This window comes from Moschus berezovskii, chromosome 9, assembly GCF_049115385.1.
Source record: "Moschus berezovskii isolate FMDL1 chromosome 9, NW_MosBer_1.0, whole genome shotgun sequence".
Classification (NCBI taxonomy): Eukaryota; Metazoa; Chordata; class Mammalia; order Artiodactyla; family Moschidae; genus Moschus; species Moschus berezovskii.
Window position 1 is genome coordinate 92531706 of NC_142468.1, and position 13613 is coordinate 92545318.

Genomic DNA, 13613 nt, shown 5'->3' on the forward strand with positions numbered 1-13613 from the left:
TTGGCAAGGAAAGGCAAGGGCAGAGTCTAGATTGAAACCCACTCCTGTCTGACTCAGATCCATTCTCTTTCTGTCACCCCCCAACCCTACTCTGGCCAAACCCCAGGCAATTAGGTCTGTCTCTCTCTCTCTCCCCTTTCCCATGGGCACTCACCTCTGAGCATGGCCAAACCCTGAAGCACCTGGAGGAGGGCTGTATTCCAGGGAGAAAAACCCAGACTCCCAGGTGCCACTGCGTGATTGTTGGGGAAAACCCGTGGTTCAATCGAATGCAGCCTCTGATTACCAAACCCTATGTGCAGGCATACACACATGCATAGGCACGGAAGATATGACTGCCATTCTGCACTTTCTCAACGTCTTCAATTGCACGTTCCCTGCCTGCTCATGTGGTGAAGCTGGAAAACCTCTTCAGGGTAGGAATTGCCAGCAGTGTGTTTATGCTGTGTCATCTATTCGTTCTGCGAAGATTTATTAAGCAGCTATTACATGGCAGGCTTGGGCAGACATGTGGGTGCCAGATCGGGGAGTGAGCAGAGCTGACCCATCCCTGCCCTCCTGAAGCCTGTGCTTTGGTGGAGAACTTTGGGTTTGTGCCTGGGGCACTTAGAGTTGAGAGGGGTAGTTGACTGAGAGGGTAGCAGGGATTTGAGCTCAGCCAGGTGGGGAGATGGGCAAGAGTGAGCAGAGCAGAGAGAACTGCTGCTACAGGGCCCTACAGTGTGGGAGAGCTTCCAGGTGAGCCCCTCAGGGGACCCAGACCCACAGGTCTGTATATGCCGCTTTAGGGATTAGGGTCTCAGCATCCGGGCCATTGAATGAAGGAAAGAACAAAATCAGATTGGCTTTCAAAGAATGTCTGAGATTTAAGCCGCCTAAACGTCCATCAAGGACGTCCCTGGTGGCTCAGTCGGTAAAGCGTCTGCCTACAATGCAGGAGACCCGGGTTCAATCCCTGGGTCGGGAAGATCCCCTGGAGAAGGCAACGGCAACCCTCTCCAGCACTCTTGCCTGGAAAGTCCCATGGATGGAGGATCCCAGTAGGCTACAGTCCATGGGGTCTCAAAGAGTCGGACATGACTGAACGACTTCACTTAGCTTAACTTAAGTGTCTGTCAACAGAGGAATGGCTAGAGAAGATGTGGTCCATACACACGATGGAATATTAGCCTTAAAAGGGGATGAAGTGGGTCATTTGTAGAGATGCGGCTGTCAGGCAGAGTGAAGTAAGTCAGAAAGAGAAAAGCAGACATTGTAGATTAATGCACATATGTGGAATCTAGAAAAATTATGTAGATGACCTTATTCACAGAGCAGAAATAGATACGCAGACGGACAGAACAAATGTGTGGATACCAAAGGGGAAAGGTGGGGGTGGGAGGAATCGGGAGGTTGGGACTGACATATATGCACTGTTGATACTATACATGAAACAGATAACTAAGGAGAGCCTGCTGGATAGCACACGGTGAGTGCGTGTTGGCTGCTCAGCCGTGTCTCAGTCTTTGCGACCAACTCTATTCAGTGCTCTGTGGTGACCTGAGTGGGAAGCAAATCCAAAAGGGAGGGAATATATCTATACATATAGCTGATAGAATTTGCTGTACAGCAGGAACTAATACAACGTCGTAAAGCAACTATACTCTGATAAAAACTACTTTAAATTAAAAAAAAAACCCACAGCGCCTGAGAGTTGAGGAGGAAAGGTAGGGGAAGCTAGGGTTTCCTAAGCAGACATTTATTCTAACGCTGCCTATGGTGTGCGTGTGAGCTGGATATCGTCCTGCCACTTCAGCCTCCATTGCTGGATCCCGGGACCAAGGACCACCTGTGTCAGCACCAGGGAACTGGGAGCCGATTAAGCGCCAATTTCCAGATTTGGGCCAGACCACTGTAATCAGAAACTCTAGGGTGGTCCTGAAGTCTATTATGAGTGCAACAGGAAACTTGGAAGCAGAGTGATAGCCAAAGACCTTTAATTCAGCCTCCGTGAGACTTAGTCTGTAGTGCACTAGGGCACCAGTTCTCAATCCACACTGTGCACTAGAGTGATGGAGGAACTGTGAAAATGCAGATGGACAGACCTCATGCTTGAGATTCTGGTTCCCTTGGTCTGGGGGGTCTGGGCAGCTTTACTTATAAACAATCCCCAGATGATTTTGTGGTGTGGCCAAGGTGAGAGAGACGGACAGACAGAACTGGGGCTTGGAGTCCTAAATCTGGGGAGCTTCTTCATGCACGTGTTTCCACAGCTCTGCTCCAAGCCAAGCCCCGGGCCTCTGCTGGGACCCTGACATGCTTTTCCCTGTCCTGGAGGAGTGTCCTGTCTAGAAGGGAGCATGGGGGGTGTGACAGTTCCCAAACCATGTCCTGGCTCTGTAAGGATGAGAGATGGCTGAGCCCACAACAGAGGAAGGGCTAGGCCTCCTGAGGGAGGCTGGGGCTGCGTGGGAGCAGCAGGAAGGACTTCCCAGGCATTAGGAAGCAGGGAGAATGAAAGGTCAGTGGGTGACCTTCCAGAGCAGGAGGAGGAAGACTAATCCTGTCAGAGGCCCCACAGGGCAGCTGAGCATGCCAATGCCCACCAGGAACCAGGATTCATCTGGGCCTCACCCCGCAATTTATAATTGTGAGAATGCAGTCCAGGAGCAGGGCACATGTCCAAGGTCACACACACACACACACACACACACACACTCACTCACATAAACACATGCACTCATTCACATACCCAGAGACACGTGAACACGTGGAGACAGGCACATACTCCAGAGACTCATAGACACATAGAGACGCGTATATGATGGATGTATATACATACACACTGACACACATGAACACAGACACGTTCACTCACACACAGAGACACACAAACTTGAACACAGAGGCACACACACATAGATGCACACACAATAGACACGTATATGTGTATACACAAAGACACACATACAACCTATATCCATGCTTACATACAGAGATGCACACAACATACATACCCACACACACAAAACACACACAGACCACATGACCTCCAAAGCTCTTTCCACATTCTGCTTCGTGTCTCAGCCTGAGAGTTCATTGATTCTTTGGTATTGAAATTTTTATTTCTGCATTTTTTAAGCCACAGTTCTTGCTCAGGATATCCTAAACCTTAATATCAGATAAATCATAGTGACATGAGGTTTTGGGTGGGGGAGAGGGTGATTTTCTTTTCACTTCCTTTTAATCAATAAATCATTTATAAATGCCTTTAATAGAGATAAATGAAAACCAACCTTTACCTTATCATAAAATTGGTATTTTTAACCTTTAAATACAGGGTTTGTCAGCCCAGGAGTCTATGGATTCTCTAAAAAGAGGAACTTCAGATCGCTTTGCCTTCCTGTAAACCCCCACCCCAGGCACAGGGTGCCCTTTTGCTGTGAATAAAGCAGTGTAAACTCCCCTTTGCTCCTAGCCTGATAAAGTGCTCCCCACCAGAGCCACTAGGGAGTCAGGCTCATTCTCCTTTACATCTAGAAGAAATATACCCTTTTCTGACAGCTTTCTAGGAAGCAGAGCCCCAGAGAGCCCCGGATCCAACACCAGTCCTTCTTGGGAGCAACCAGGAGCCAGCAGGGCTGGGCAGGGTCCTGGACCAGAGCTTGGTCATGAAATCACTGTGCAAATACAGCCTGCACTTATCAGTTGGAGCTTGGCCCCCATGTCCCTGGGGTCCCTTCTGACAGAGGTCGGGTAGTAGGCTATGACACAGGGGAGGCTCCAGGGGATTCCCAGATGGCCTACACCAGGACCAGTCTAAAATGCCTAACCCATAAGCTTTTAAAGGTTATTTATTATCTGAGACTTGACAATCCACCTCCTCAAACAGGGAGTGAATGGATTTACTGCTTGAGTTTACAAAGCTATTTAAGACAAGGCTTCCCCTTAAGGCTTCCAATGCCCCTGTTAAGAGCACACAAGTTATTTTTATCCCACCTCTGCAGATGAGGAAACTGAGGCCCCAGAGAAAGTACACCTTGCTCCAGGATACACTGACAAGAAGTGGATGGGGCCAAGACACAGATCCGATGGAGGGTCTGTGATCTCTTAGCTCAGAACATTCCAAAGTGGGTCAGAATGGAGGTGGTGTCCTCACAAGTCCTGCCCAGATGGTGTGAAAACACTGACTCTGAGCCTGAATATAGTCATCTGTCCTTTGCCAAAGGTACCACTGCCCCACCCAGGGCATGGGGGAGGCAAGGCCTGTCCTCACAGTTCTTGGCATCTACACGGTACCCAGCACAGGACAGGGGACCAGGTCATCTTTGTAGAATGAATGGAAGAATGTCCATGGCTGGCTGATTGTCTGGACATGTAAGTTGACAAAGGGTGGTTGAGTGCTTGGGAGTTTTACAATCTTAAACTTTAATCAGCCTCCATCTTCAGATACACCTCTGGACAAAACCTAATACCTCTGGGTTTTCATTCCTTTGTCTGGAAAGCAGGTAATGGCATCCACCTCGTAGGTGTGATGAAGATGGTTTTAGCTATCCATGCAAAGCCCACTATATGGTACCCAGCATAGCGACACGCTTCCATCACGGGACTTATTTCTACTTGTTTCTGCTGGGGCTGGGGTTGCCCACCAAGCTCCCCACTTACTTCAAGTCCTGCCCACTCTTGGTCTTTGTTAGTCTGTGGGATCCTTGGCCAAGACTGGCAACTGGCCAGTCATTACTCTCTGGCCCTGTCTGACCTAAGTAGTTCATGAGCCAGGCCCTGCTTCCCTTTCCCTGTTGCCCATTGGACAGCCAGACCAAGAAGAGTGACTGGATTCAGTCTTTTAGGATCCAAGCAGCTGGAAATATCTGTGCTTTAGGGGAAACTTAACTTTGATTAGCATCAGGCATTGGAAGAGAAAGGGGAGGAAGCTTCTTCCCTGACTCTGCTCTTCTTCACCTCTAGTCCTCCAGGAAGCTGGTGGGTGATGAGTAGAACCTACTTTATCAGTCAGGATGCTTCCTGCTGCTTGCAACAGGGAACCCCAATTCAAGTGGCTTAAACAATAAGAAAGCTGTGATTCAGCAAAAGGTCCTGAGATAGAGCAAAGCCAGTGAGATCTCCACATGGTCACAAGATGGCTACTGAGGCTCCATGCATCATATGTAGATGAGACTGACACAGAGTGGGAGGTTATTTCAACTATGAGAGAAAACTTCCCCAGAAGAAACATCTTCTTCTATTCACAAACAAGCTCACACAACCTAGGCTGGCTGGACTTGGAGTCTCCTTGATTTGTAGGGTCCATGGCCCCAGCCCGACAGGGCAGTGGGCCTTGGGTAAAGACCCCAGAGCCCTACTCCTCATAAAGGTGATACAGCCACTTTATTATCTGCTCAATATGTCCTTTGATGGGGACGGACCTGCTGGGCTGGCCTGGAATATTAGCTGGGTTAATTGTCCCTTCAAATGAACAACCAGTTTAATCAAGGACTTAATGCCCTCAGCCATTCAATTATGCCTGCCTTTGGACATGCGATTCCATTACCGCCTCGGAGCCTTCGGTGCAGGGAGAATGAGATTGGCCCATGTGTGTGTGTGTGTGTGTGTGTGTGTGTGTGGTCACTGCCCACAGACATTTGTTAAGAGGAAACTGTGGGCTCAGAGCCCAAGCTGGCAGGCAACATCTGACCTTGGCTGTTGGCTGCACGGCTTCATCAAGTACCCTGCCCTGCTCTGCTCAAGAGGATTTTGTCACCACCTCTCATCTCAAATGGTGTGTGTGTGTGTGAGAGAGAGAGAGAAAAGGAGAAGAAGCTTGATAAGATCTCTATTGGGTTAAAATTCTTCAAATTAAATTATTTAAATCAAATTCAACCCACAACTCAAGAAGGGAATGGCAACCCACTCCAGTATTCCTGCCTGGAAAATTCCACAGACAGAGGAGCCTTGTGGGCTACAGTCCATGGGGTTGCAAAGAGTTGAACACGATTGAGCAACTAACACTGTCACTTTCACTTACAGTCCACAAAGACCCACATTTACACACACACATACACACACTCACATATTCCCACATCCAAATTCAGCCGTTGTTCACTCTACAAAAGCAAAGACAAACCAATAAACTCTATTCCAGAGTTTTTCATAGAACTACATTAGAATGTTCACTTGCCAACACACCAACACACACAAAAATGTAGTTAGAAACAAACAACATGTCCATCATCAGGAGAATGGCTACACGCTTTCTGGCACATGTACACAACACTGTGCAGCCATTCCAAGTCTGATGTGTATCTCTATTCATTGACATGGACCTGACATATTATTGAACTGAAAAGAGAAGATTTCAAAACTACATGCTTACAGCATGATCTATTGATGGAAAAATGTGCTTATTTGAATTTCTATGAATATTTCTGGAGAAAGAACTGTCTGGAAGAATAGATCCTCAAATTTGCCTACTGTTTATATCAGATGGTTAAGGTTTCAGGAAACCTTAAGAAATAGAAGAAAACAAGAGAATGGGAAAGACTAGAGATCTCTTCAAGAAAATTAGAGATACCAAGTAAACATTTCATGAAAAGATGGGTACAATAAAGGACAGAAATGGTATAGACCTAACAGAATCCCATGGACAGAGGAGCCTGGTAGGCTGCAGTCGATGAGGTCGCTAAGAGTCAGACACGACTGAGTGACTTCACTTTCACGTTTCACTTTCATGCATTGGAGAAGGAAATGGCAACCCACTCCAGTGTTCTTGCCTGGAGAATCCCAGGGACGGGGAAGCCTGGTGGGAGGCCATCTATGGGGCTGAACAGAGTCAGACACGACTGAAGTGACTTAGCAGCAGCAGCAACAGAAGAAGAAAATATTAAGAAGAGGTGGCAAGAATACACAGAAGAACTGCACAAAAAAGATCTTCACAACCCAGAAAATCATGATGTGTGATCACTCACCTAGAGCTAGACATCCTGGAGTGCAAGGTCAAGTGGACCTTGGGAAGCATCACTGAACAAAGCTAGTGGAGGTGATGGAACTCCAGCTGAGCTATTTCAAATCCCAAAAGATAATGTGTGAAAGTGCTGCACTCAATATGCGAGCAAATTTGGAAAACTCAGCAGTGGCCACAGGATTGGAAAAGTCAGTTTTCATTCCAATCCCAAAGAAAGGCAGTGCCAAAGAATGCTCAAACTACCGCACAATTGCACTCATCTCACACGCTAGCAAAGAAGTGCTCAAAATTCTCCAAGTTAGGCTTCAATAGTATGTGAACCAAAAACTTGCAGATATTCAAGCTGGATTTAAAAACGGCAGAGGAAACAGAGATCAAATTGCCAACATCCGTTGGGTCATAGAAAAAACAAGAGAATTCCAGAAAAAATATCTACTTCTGCTTCATTGACTATGCTAAAGACTTTGATTATGTGGATCACAACAAACTATGGAAGACTCTTAAAGAGATGGGAATACCAGGCCACCTTGCCTGCCTCCTGAGAAACCTGTATGCAGGTCAGGAAGCAACAGTTAGAACCGGACATGGAACAACGAACTGATTCCAAAATGGGAAAGGAGTACATCAAGGCTGCATATTTTCACCTTGCTTATTTAACTTACATGCAGAGTACATCTTGCAAAATGCCAGGCTGGATGAAGAACAAGCTGGAATCAAGATTGTGGGAGAAATATCAATAACCTCAGATATGCAGATGACATAACCCTTATGGCATAAAGCGAAGAGGATTTAAAGAGCCTCTTGATGAAAGTGAGAGAGTGAAAAAGCGGCTGAAAGCTCAACATTCAAAAACTGAAGATCAAGGAATCTGGTCCCACCACTTCATGGCAAATAGATGGGGAAACAGTGGAAACAGTGACAGACTACTTTTTTCCAGAATCACTGCAGATGGTGACTTGCAGCCATGAGATTAAAAGATGCTCCTTGGAAGAAAAGCTTTGACCAACTTGGACAGCTTAGTAAAAAGCAGAGACATTACTTTGCTGACAAAGGTCTGTCTAGTCAAAGGTATGGTTTTTACAGTAGTCATGTATGGATGTGAGAGTTGGACTATAAAGCTGAACACTGAAGAATTGATGCTTTTGAACTGTGGTGTCAGAGAAGACTCTTGAGAGACCCTTGGACTGCAAGGAGATCCAACCAGTCCATCCTAAAGGAAATCAGTCCTGAATATTCATTGGAAGGATTGATGCTGAAGCTTCAATACTTTGGCCACCTGATGCCCAGAACTGACTCATTAGAAAAGACCCTGATGCTGGGAAAGATTGAAGGCAGGAGGAGAAGGGGAGGACAGAGGATGAGATGGTTGGGTGGCATAACCAACTCAATGGACATGAGTTTGAGCAAGCTCCGGGAGTTGGTAATGGACAGGGAAGCCTGGCATGCTGAAGTCCATGGGGTGGCAAAGAGTTGGACAGGACTGAGTGACTGAACTGAGCTGAAGGTTTCAGATTACTTTGCTCTATTTTCTTTTTTCTGCATTACCTGACTTTTCTATAAAAGCCTATATAATCAACTTAGAACAATGCAATCGTTTTTATTTGGGGACATTTTTAAACACCTTTCCAGAGTCTGATCCTAGAGGTAAAGATCACATTTGTCTCATTTCTTTTTTTAAATTAATTAATTTACCCTTAGCAAGCAGCATGCGGGACCTTAGTTTCTGGATCAGGGATCAAACCTGGGTCCCCTGCATTGGAACCGTGGAGTCTTAAACACTGGACCACCAGGAAGCGCCTTGAGAGGTCCAAAGCCCAGTGTGGGACTCAGGAGACTGGTGTGGCTCCAATTTTGTCACTCACTCCCTTTGGATGCTCTTGGACTCAATTTGCTCCTCCAGAAAATGGAAAAGCTCTTTACTTCAACAACTTGTAAGGACTTTTATTTGCTCATGATGACTATCACATACATGCTCACTGATCAATCAAACCTTGGAAAATGCAGAAACGTGTCTGGAAGAAAACATGACCCACAATCACACCAGCTGAAGAGGTCCATCGTTAACATTTTGGGGCATTTCCTTTCTGTTTCTTTTTCTAGGCATCACGGGGCTCAGGACTTGGAGGCAGGCATGAGCGTGTGCACTGGGTCTGTAGTGAGACGCTCCACCTCTGGGCTCAGCATGGCCTGTGCTCAGCTGGGTGGCCTTGAGGGCGCTCCCCATCTCTCAACTCATCTCCTCCTTGGTACCTGGGGAGTGACAGCCGTCATGGTTTTCTCATGTGGCATTCGGTGAGATGAGGGCTCTACAGCTCAAGTACTGTCCTTGGTACTGGGAAAGCTTTAAGAAATTTTTGGCTGATCCAATATGATAAACACTAATTCCAAAACCCCTTACTCCTCCCCTACCCCAGCACCTGATCAGGTTCTCTCATTTCAGAAGATGCTAATCAGGATAGTCAGTGGTTCCTGGCCCTGATTTCACACTAGAATCATCTAGGGAGCTTATAAAATACCATGTCTAGACTCCACCCCAGAATAATTAAATAGGAATCGTGGGGGTGGAGCTCTGACATTGGTATTTCTGGAAAGGTCCCCAGAGGGTCCTAATGTGAGCAGGGCTAAAAACCACTGGTGTGCATCAAAGTGCTTTAGAAAGGCCAGCACTAGAGAAGCAGAAGGGGTTATTATGAAAATGTTTCTCTGGGGGTGGAAATGGATTCCCTGACTCCTCCCCACTCCTACCTGATCCTGCTAGTAGGCAACATCATACTGTCTTGCTCAGAGTGGGGTTCTTAGTGGGATCCTAAGCATTTCCTTATGACTTCTGGAGCTGGGGCTTGTGTGGTTTTAATGAGAGTCGACCCTGTGCCAGGCACTGTGCTAAGCTGAGTGTTCAGAGGCAGACCAAGGGAAGACGCGTGCCCTGCTACTGCACCAGCCCCTGTGCAGGGCAATTTGGCAATATCCATCAAAATTGAAATGAACATAGCCATTCCACTCTAGACACAGAACAAATGGACAGGAGTCTTAAAATGTTCCCCCAAAGAATGTACATAGCAGCATTATTAGTAAGAGTCTAATACTGGAAACAACCCAAATGCCCATCAGGAGTTGAATGGATAAGCGAATTCTGGTATATTCATACAAGGGAATACGAACAGCAATGAAAAAGAAAGAGCTGCAGCGGAACACATGGATGAACCTCAGACGTACTGTTGAACCAAAGAAACCAAGCTCAAGAATACATTCCTTATGAAGAAAATTCTAATTAGAAAATAATTGAATTAGAACATTTGAACATTCATGCTATGATCACCCCAATGTTTACAATAGCAGAACATCCCTATTCACAATAGCCAAGACACGGAAGTCATGTCAGTGTCCATTGACAGATGAATGGATAAAGAAGATATATACATATAAACTGGAGGGTGGGATCCACTGGAACAAGGCTTGTGGGGTGCTAGGAATGTTCTATGGTAACTTATATGTTTATCTGGGTGGTGGTTATACAGGTGGATACATGTGCAAAATTTATTGAGCTCTGCACTTTACCTTTTGTAAGCTAAACTTCAATTAAAACATTTTTAATGCAAATAAAATTTATATATTCTTTGCCTCATTGATTCCACTTCTGACAATTTTTTTCTATAGATGTATTTGAACATGGAAGACGTTATACATACATAAGATTATTTATTGTAACATTTATTGTAAGAACTAAAGATTAGAAAAAACAAAACATCCATGAACGTGTGTGTGTTAGTGGCTCAGTCGTGCCCAACTTTTTGCGACCCCGTGGACTGCAGCCCACCAGGCTTCTCCATCCACGGAATTCTCCAGGCAAGGATACTGGAGTGGGTTGCCATTTCCTTCTTCAACATCCATTAATAGGGGCTGGTTAAGTAAAGCACAGTTCCTCTTAACCATGCAACATGATGCAGCCATGCAAAAAATGGAGAAGATTGCCAAGATATATTATGAAAGTGAAAAGAGTCAAGGTGTGGAGATGCATAAACACTGTGCTGTCTTTGGGGTTGGAAAATGTAAAAGGAGATAAAAAGGGAGAGAGAGAAGGTAGGGGAGAGATTATATAAAAATAAGATAAAATATCTCTAGAAGGGCATCTGTGAAACAAGAGATTGGTTGACCATGGGGAGGGAACCTGGGTGGCTGGACTGGGTTGAAGGAAATTTTTTACTGTGTACCTTTCATGTTTTTGGAATTCTGAACTTGTTACAAATTTTGCATAAAAAAATTAAAACAACCAGGCCCTCATTCACCTCCCTCAAGGCCTGTTGCTACAGAATAGAATTTGAACATTGACCCTGGCCTGTAATATAATCCCAAACCTAACTATCTGGCCTTCAGCTGTCACACCTGCCACACTACTTCCTGGTGCCTTTCAAAGGTATCATGATTCTCACCCTGCCCTGGACCCCTGCACCGGACATTCTCACTTTGGAAAATGTTCATTCTCTGCTTGGTGTCACCTCCTCCATGAAGCCTTCCCAGACTTCCCCATACTTCTGGGCTCCTGCAGTCCACATTTCTTGTGTATCATTTCTCATGTCCCATTTGTCATATGGCTCCTAATAATTAGTTTCTAGGCTTCCATGCCCTACTGTAATGTTGACACACAGCCTGGTGCCTGGAAACAGGGTTTGTAGAATAACAGATGGATAATTTTTACCAGGTTCGGAACTGATGAGCAGCTTTTGTCTTCTGCACAACGCTGTTTAGTTTCCAAATTCTGTGGAAGCATGAACTGTGCCTCAGTTTTCTCATCTGCAAAATGGGATTGATAATGATACCTATCTTCCAGGATTACCCTGTGAGGATTAAATAAGTTAATATATGTAAAGCACATAGAAGTGTATTTGATATCACTAGTTATTATTGCTTCCATATTGTGCTTCCATATTGTGATGAAGAAACTATATTCTAGTAAGTTCAGAAGGCCATATGACAGCAGGTCTATACCCAGACTTCCAAGTTTCCATGACTAAACATTCTTCCATGTGAGGGAGTGTTGGGCAGGTGTGGAGCCTGAGGGATGTAGGGGTTGTCACAGCATCTAGTCCTCCATGCCCAGCCCCACTGCAGGCTCCTCTGTATCCTTCTTCACGATGGGATGTGGGAGGGAATTAGCTTATGAAGGAGAGAGAGGATGCACATTCTGAATGAAAATCCTAGTCAGAAAAGGGTTGGCTGGTGAACTTAATGATTGGCTTAGGCAATCATATTTCAACCTTCAAACCTGATGATGGGTGAAAAATTGGAGGCAAGGACCTCTCTTTTCATCTCTTCAAGCCACCTCCCATAAATCACTGCCTGAAACAAGTCTAGAGGACATCGTAACCTTGTTAAGGTCCAGTTTTCTCATCTGCCAAGTGGGGATAGTTACTATAAGGAAGAAAGGAGATGATAATTCTGTGAAATTATGTGGAAAAGAGCTTCAGAAATTGTCATGCATCAGCAGATGTTGGCAAACAGTCAACCTGAGGCCCAGCCACAATTTCCTTCGAACCACATGGGGCATAGCAGGATCCTCCAGTTGCCCGAATCCCCACATTCCCTATTGTTACTCCAGTTTGCCCCACACTCTCACTGTACTTAGCTTGTCCCTGAAAGCATGTCAGTTTGCCACCCCTTCTCCACCACAAGGTGTCTGCTCTTCTGCCAGCTGCCAGCATAGATAGCCAGCTAGCTGGGGAGAGATGGTGCAGCTCTTTAAATAACTGGGATCTTGCTACTCGGCCCAAGTCATCAGACTCCACCAAGGTCCAGGCCAGAGTCCTATCAACCATTCCTAGTACTTTACCATGAGCTGAGAAGAAGCCAGACCTGCATGAATCCGTGGACATGCCTCCCTTTAGCCTTTAGGTACAGAGAATAAATTTGCAGCCTCCTAAACATGCCAAATTCCTGGTCTGCTAGAGCTTGGAAGGCCAGATGCTGCTTACAACTCTGACTCCTGGATGCCTGAAATTCCACCATTATCAACACATTCCTCCCTGTTAAGCTGTAAAGTTGAATGATCTACTGGGAGGCACAGCAGAATGAGTCCAAACCAGGCTGGAGCAGATCTTTAAGGATAACCTTGGTGAGAAGGCAGATTCTGTAAGCAGGCCAGGGAAGGGTTGAGGGGTGTCAGGAAGGAGAGGGAAAGAGGGGCGGAGAAGTGCTTGAAAATGAAGTTTCCTTTTAGAAGCAGGAGTGGCTGCAGAAGGGAAGGAGAAGGGGAGAAGAGCCTGGAAGCAGAGTGGACACTCAGGCCAGCAGCGGCCCTGGAAAGAGGGTGTGGACAGCCAGCGCCAGAGTGGGAGGGAGCAGCATCCTCTCCGAACAAACCTGCAGGAGAGAGGCGGATGGAACAGCCCCCCTAACTACTCACCCCTTCCCCCTCTGTCCCCTTTCATCCCAACCCCCATAGACACAAAGGAATGTCAACCTTTCCTGGGCTGGAGGATTCTGCTCCCACTGGGAGAGGAATAAGGATGAATCAGCTCTCCCGATCAGAAAATATAACCTGATCCATCTCATCAAAGGCAAGGGACAGGTGCACAGGACCTCTGGTCTTATCACCAGCTCTCACACCCAGAAAGAGCCACCTCCTTTAGGGCCAGTTCTAAGAGGGTTTGAGAGGGGTGAGGTAGAGAGATTTGGA

The 13613-nt window shown here is 46.1% G+C and overlaps 1 non-coding gene across 1 annotated transcript; it reads left to right on the top strand.

The window, feature by feature from the left end:
- The first annotated feature begins 895 nt into the window (after positions 1 to 895).
- Positions 896 to 967, top strand: TRNAC-ACA (transfer RNA cysteine (anticodon ACA)). Its single transcript has one exon. It is a non-coding gene; the product is annotated as a tRNA-Cys (tRNA).
- The last annotated feature ends 12646 nt before the right edge of the window (positions 968 to 13613 follow it).